This window comes from Hirundo rustica, chromosome 4 (genome assembly GCF_015227805.2).
Source record: "Hirundo rustica isolate bHirRus1 chromosome 4, bHirRus1.pri.v3, whole genome shotgun sequence".
Taxonomy (NCBI): domain Eukaryota; kingdom Metazoa; phylum Chordata; class Aves; order Passeriformes; family Hirundinidae; genus Hirundo; species Hirundo rustica.
Window position 1 is genome coordinate 47,297,655 of NC_053453.1, and position 6,042 is coordinate 47,303,696.

Sequence of the window (6,042 nt, forward strand, 5' to 3'; positions counted from 1 at the left end):
CCTGCAGCCATCCCCCGCACCTGGGCTGGGCCTGCCGTCGCTGCTCAGCTGAGCACTGTGCTTGGAGCGCTCCGTGGAACATCCCTGTCTTCTTGCCCTTCTCCTCCAGCTGGTTTGCAAATTCATCAAGAGAATGCGGGAGGAAGAGACCAGCACCATGGGCACTGGGGTCCGAGTATACTCTCCCATCTTCAAAACCAAGACCAGCGCTGCCCTGCTGGATATGCTTGTAGAGGAGGGTTTTTCCAGTCCAAAGCAAGTAAGCAGCCTGTGCCCAGGCTTTGATCCTCCCAGGAACTGCTTGGCCTCCCAAGCCACGCCTGCTGGTCCCTGTGAGGCTTTGAGGCCATGGCAGTGTGGTGGGAAGGGAAGCACTTCTCTGGGGAAGCTGGGCAATCATGACTCCCTTTGGCAGCTTTGCAAGTCTCCCTGTGCCTTCTCCAGGTGCCCCGCCATGGTGAGGTACATCCACCAGTGGCTCATGGCCAATGAGGACTCTGAGCACAAGCTGTTCAGGACCCTGCTGGATCTCACCGATGCAGAGCCCGCTGACGTGGTGGTGACTCTCCTGCGTGTGGCCCCACTGTGTGACAGGTATGGGGCCCACCTGCCCAGAGGACTCAGGGCACCCCAGCCCATCATCCTGTACAGCCTGCCCCAGGTGCCTGAGCAAAGGAGAATACTACGGCCCTCTGGCTGCTCCCTTTCCCAGCCCCGGCATGTCAGGCCCTGAGCCTGCTGCCATGCTTCTTCCCTGCCCCTCAGGGGCCTCTCCCCACAGGGCTGGGCTGCCTGGCGGCTGCTAGTGACAGGCAGCAGGCAGAGGCAGAGCTGGCAGCCAACTCAGCTCCCCGCTGCTGCCCAGGCCACGGCGCTGTGTCTGAGACCCCCCCTGAGACCGAGTTCTGACCCCACAGAGCTGCTATGTCCATGTGGAAGACGATCCTGTACTCGCCCAGGACCGCGGACCGTGTGCAGCTGAAACTCCTCGATGTGCTGGAGAACTGGCCAGAGCACAGCACGTGCACCTCTGATGGGGACAAAAGGGGTGTCTTTGCCCTGGCTGTGAGTTTCTGGAACTGGCCTTTGCTCACCCCAAGGCTGCCTCTCCAGCAGCTTTTCATGCTCCTTGCCCTGCTGCATCTCCCTGCCTCAGGCACTGGGATGAAACCTGGCCTAGGGGCAGCTTCAGGGGGCACCAGGCCCGGTGCTCTCCCTGCGTCTCCCCTGGCCTCTCCCGGCCACGCTTGGGCCCTGACGACACGCTCGGACACCTCGGCAGCGAGCGCTTTCTTGGGATGCTTTGTCCTTTGCAGGCAACCGTGGTGATGTGGAAGATCCTCCAGCTGCCCTGTGTGCCACATATGGTGTTGGTGTATTTCGCCCGCCTCTTTGTGCATCTGCTCTTCCAAGTGTTCTTCAGCACTTTGGATATACCAGAGGAGGTCGATACCTTCTGGAAGGCATGCCAGGAGCAACATGGCCTTGCCACTAGCCCCAACAGGTGCTCCATCCCAGTCCTCCTGTGCCTGCCACATCCCCAGCAGCATCAGCCAGTGCTCCCAGTGTGACCGGGGCTTTGCTCTGCACACAGCTTTGCAGTGCAGACCCTGAAGTCCCTGCTCTGCCAAATGCACTGTGAGCATGTGGTGGTGTCAATGGAACGCAAGTGTGGCTGGGACATGCTGCTCTGTGCGGACACCCACCAGTATGCCGTGGGTCTGCTGGCCAGGTGAGACCCCCTTCTCCCCACTGCCTCAGGCATTTGTTCCCTGTGCCCGGGGTGGCCCGCACAGTTCCCGTGGTTGGGAGCCAGATGGCCTTGTCACCGAGGGTCTGCCAAAAAGGCTGGAAAAGTCTGGGAGAGGAGGGTGCTCAGAAGGAGCCGCCTCTCAAATGGCTCAGGTCCCTTTGCAGGACGGTGGTGAAAGACCAGACCTCTGTGAGTCGGCCCTGGGAGAGATTTGTTCCCCCGGCACACAGTCTTGGTTACTTTTTGTCCTGCCAGGGAGATGTCCTGCATCTCCACACCCTTGTGTTCCCGGATCGCTCGCTACCTGCTCTGCCTGCTCAGTACACAGGAGCCACGCTGGGATCTGCCCGCCCTGGCATTCCTTGTGGAGGTGAGCCTGAAGGCCAGCGCTGCCTGGCTGAGCTGCCTCCCAGCTCTCTGCCCTCTCGTAGCCGCAGCTGCCTGGGATGGTGCCCGCGCCCTGCGCTGCTGCTGCTGCCTGGGCCCGGCCCTGTGCGCTTCTGGGCTCCTTGCAGCCGGGTCTCCTGTCACTGCCCTGTGCCTTTCAGGCTCTAGATCACCTGGACTTGAGTGAACACGGTCGTAACAGAGTCCTGCAAATCTTGTCAAGGCTCCTGCGGAGCAAGTCCAGGGACAGGCGTCACCTGGCGCTCAGGGCACTCCTTGTGCTCGCTGACTATCCCTCGATGGTGAGAAGGCAGCAGCGGCTGAAGCCGTGCGGGCAGTGGGGGGTTGGGGAGCGCAGTCGCTTGGGCTGGGCTGGGTTTTGGGCGCTGAGGCAGCTGCTCCCAGCTCTCCTGCCTCCCGGTACAGCTGCCCGAGGGCTTCGAGACAGGCCTTTGGCCTCTGGGCCCTGCAGCACCAGGGTGGCGTTTCACAGACTCGTGTTCCACACAGACTGAAAACATGTAGAGCCTGACTGAAAGTCTTGTGAAGCTCCTGAAAGACCCAGATGGAGAGATAGTCCAAACGACAGTCATGCTACTCAGCTTTATTGTCATGGACAAGGACCTGCTGATACCCAGCCCCTTTGCCCTGCAGCTGGCTGAGGCGCTCCTGCCACTCTTTGACCACGTAAGGCTCTGTAGCCACAGCCACAGCCACTGGGTGCTGCCCAGGCATTTGATGCCACATGGATTTGCAGCCTTGCACCTGGCTGAGCCCCAAGCAGCCACGGCTGAGGTCTTTTTTTCTTCCTTTCATACAGCGTAAGAGCCAGGTGCGGATGCTGGCCATATTGCTCTTCCAAAAACCGATGACTGTTCCAGCACAAAAGGAAGAAAAGGCCCTGAAGACATACGTACGCCAGAGCCTGCTTTCACTCTTTTTCCATTGCCATGATGAGGACCAGGATGTGGCAGAGGTGAAGACTCGTGGGCTGCTGCTGTGTCCCCCTGGGAGGGGGCTCAGCTCCCTCCTGCCCCTGGCGCCTTGCGGGCTGCAGGCTCTCCAGGACTTGGCACAGGGACACAGCTCCTGTACCCTGGGCTGTGGTGCCATCCACGTGTCTCTGCTGCTCTCCAGGCTTCTTGGGCAACGCTGTTTTGTGCAGCCAAGTTCCTGAAGAGGAGGGATCTCGAAGAACTAGTGAAGGAGAAGAAGTTGTGGATGTTCAGCGAGTGCCTGGTAAGAAGGGCCTGGAAGGCCCAGCCTCAGCCTGGAGAAGCCCCCTGGCTGTGGTGCTCGGTGCGTGGGCTTGGCAGCTGTGCCTTTGCCCAGTGCTGGACCCAGGGGCTGTGCGGGCTCTTCTCCAGGCTCCTGTGGCCCCGAGCCGATGGGCGAGGCGGGCCCGGGCAGCACCCGGCTCTCTGCCCCTCCAGAGCCCGGCGCCAGCAGCTGCTGGCCGGGCCTCAGGGCTGTGTGCGGGCACGGGAGGCCGGGGCTGGGAGCAGCGAGAGCCCGGCCGGGGGGCTGAGCCCGCGCCAACCCTTCCCTCCTGCCGCTCTCTCCAGCTGCAAGAGAACAGGAGCCGAGCGGCCGAGCTCCTGCGCCAGGCCCTGCCACACCTGGAGAGCCCCCAGGAGCCCCTGCGAGAGGCGGCCATCAGGTTCATTGGTGAGCCACGAGCCTGGGCTCCCTGCCCGGCCCGCCGTAGCTCGGCCCCGGCCCCGGATGCTACCCCGGCAGCGGCGTCCGGGCCCGGCGCCCTGGAGCCCCGCCTGGCCTCGGGGCTGCTGCCGCCCTCTCGCAGCCGTGCCCTTGGGCGGCAGCAGGCGGCAAGGGCCCGGGCCGAGCCCTGCCGGGCCAGGAAGCCGTGTGGTCACAGGGCCAGCAGCTGCGCCGCTGGCAGGGAGCTGTGCTGCTGGGACTGTGACAGGTTCTGTGTTCACAGGAATCTGCGGGCGGAGCCTCAGGAGGCAGCGGGAACAGCTCCGGCTGGTCTGCAAAGGTGAGTGAGGGCAGCGGGCTGGCGGGGGAAGCTGCAAGCCCTGGCCCGGCTGCGGGGGGCTCTGCTCCCTGTGCGGACGAGGGGGGCGTGGGCAGAGCGCACAGCGATTGCAGGGCCACGTGGCGCATTCGTGTCCAGCAGCTTTGGGCTGATCGCGTTGGTCCCTGCTCCCTCCTGGCCACGGCAAGAGCGGGCTGGGCTGGGCCTGGCAGGGGGCTCTCCTCGGGTCCCCGCAGCTCCGGGATCTGACCGTGGCTCTGTTTCTTTCTCTTCCAGCCCTTGAAGACATGGCAGATGACGTCAGTCCTGCCATCAGTCGCCTGGCACTTCAAACCTCCTACATCCTCCGGGCAGTAGACAGATCTCGATATTCCATGTTCGCGAACCTTCAAGATGAGCTCCGCAGGGTATGGAGGACACGGCCTCGACTGTCAGGCCTCGGCTGGCTGCGGTGCTGCTGGAATTCTGGAGAAAACTGATCCGGGACACCCTGTCTGCTTGGGGCCACCCGAGCCAATGGGGATTTTCTTTTTCCTCATGACTGTTCTTTTCTTCTTCTAATTTTTATTTACCGTATAAATATAGGATGTGTTATAATAGACAGGATGCAAGGAGATTTCTTTTGCTGCCCAGGGTATGCAGGGCAGAGAAGAAGAGGGGGGGGAAAAGGGTGCTTGTGCTCAGCTAGCTGCCCAGGCATAGAGTCTTGCAGGGAAAATGGCCAGAAGCCCCTTGGCCTTTGGTGGTCCCGTGGAAGCCTTTGCGCTGCCGACAGAGCGGGTGGGCAGCAGCCCAAGCTGCGGGGATCGCTGCGAGACCGGTGCCCGGCGATGGTCACATGCCCTGTGCCAGCCAGGAAGCGCCTTCTGTGTCCTCCTGCCCGTGTGTAGCTGGCTGGATGGCTGAGGGCTCTGAGGTGCCTCTTGAACGGGCTCCTCTGGAGCTCCTGCGGGGCTGCAGCGCTGCTGCCAGGCAGCTTGGCCGGGCTGGGGTGGTGGGAAATCCTGAGGAACTGGGTGTCAGAGGACATAAGCAGCCCCCAGACAGCCACCTTGTGCCTGCCACCTGGCTGCCCTGGTGCTTCCCCAAAGCATCTCGAAGGCCTGCAGCAGAAGGTATGGCAGAAAGTCCCTGTTGAGGCGGGGACACCACCCCACCAGGAGGGTGGGGAGTCCCCTGAGGTGCCCAGTCTGGGATGGTGGGGCGTGGGGAGGGCAGGGGGGGCTGCCAGGGCACGACCACTGGGTGCTGTCACAACACAGCTGGTCTGTAGCTGGCAAATAAATTTGACCAAAAATAAGAAGCCCGGTTCGGCTAGCCTCGTTTGATAAACAAGTCCCTGGGTGAACAATGATAGGATGGATAGATTTGAACTCAAACAGGGACCTCAGCCAACCCTGTTCAACCCTGGATGCAGACACATCACTGGCCAGAGATCTGGGCAGCCCAGAGATCCCAACCAATTGGCTATCCAAGCCTGGGAAATTCAACCTCCTTATAAAAGGAGCAGCAATCATAAACTCCGTGCTGTTTGTTGATGACAACTCTGAGTCGTGTCAGTTCTGTCTACAACCAGCATCCCCATCATAATCTGTGCTGCTAATAAGGGGCAGTGGGCAGAGGCAGAGCTGGCAGCCAGCTCAGCTCCCCGCTGCTGCCCAGGCCACAGCGCTGTGTCTGAGACCCCCCTGAGACCGAGTTCTGACCCCACAGAGCTGCGCTGTCCATGTGGAAGACGATCCTGTATTCGCCCAGGACCGCGGACCGTGTGCAGCTGAAACTCCTCGATGTGCTGGGGAACTGGCCAGAGCACAGCACGTGCACCTCTGATGGGGACAAAAGGGGTGTCTTTGCCCTGGCTGTGAGTTTCTGGAACTGGCCTTTGCTCACCCCAAGGCTG

At 61.7% G+C, this 6,042-nt stretch overlaps 1 long non-coding RNA gene across 1 annotated transcript; it reads left to right on the plus strand.

Annotated features, from left to right (window-relative positions):
- The first annotated feature begins 4,071 nt into the window (after positions 1-4,071).
- On the plus strand, positions 4,072-4,741 carry LOC120752438 (uncharacterized). Its single transcript, XR_005700706.2, has 2 exons — positions 4,072-4,142; positions 4,419-4,741. It is a non-coding gene; the product is annotated as an uncharacterized LOC120752438 (long non-coding RNA).
- The last annotated feature ends 1,301 nt before the right edge of the window (positions 4,742-6,042 follow it).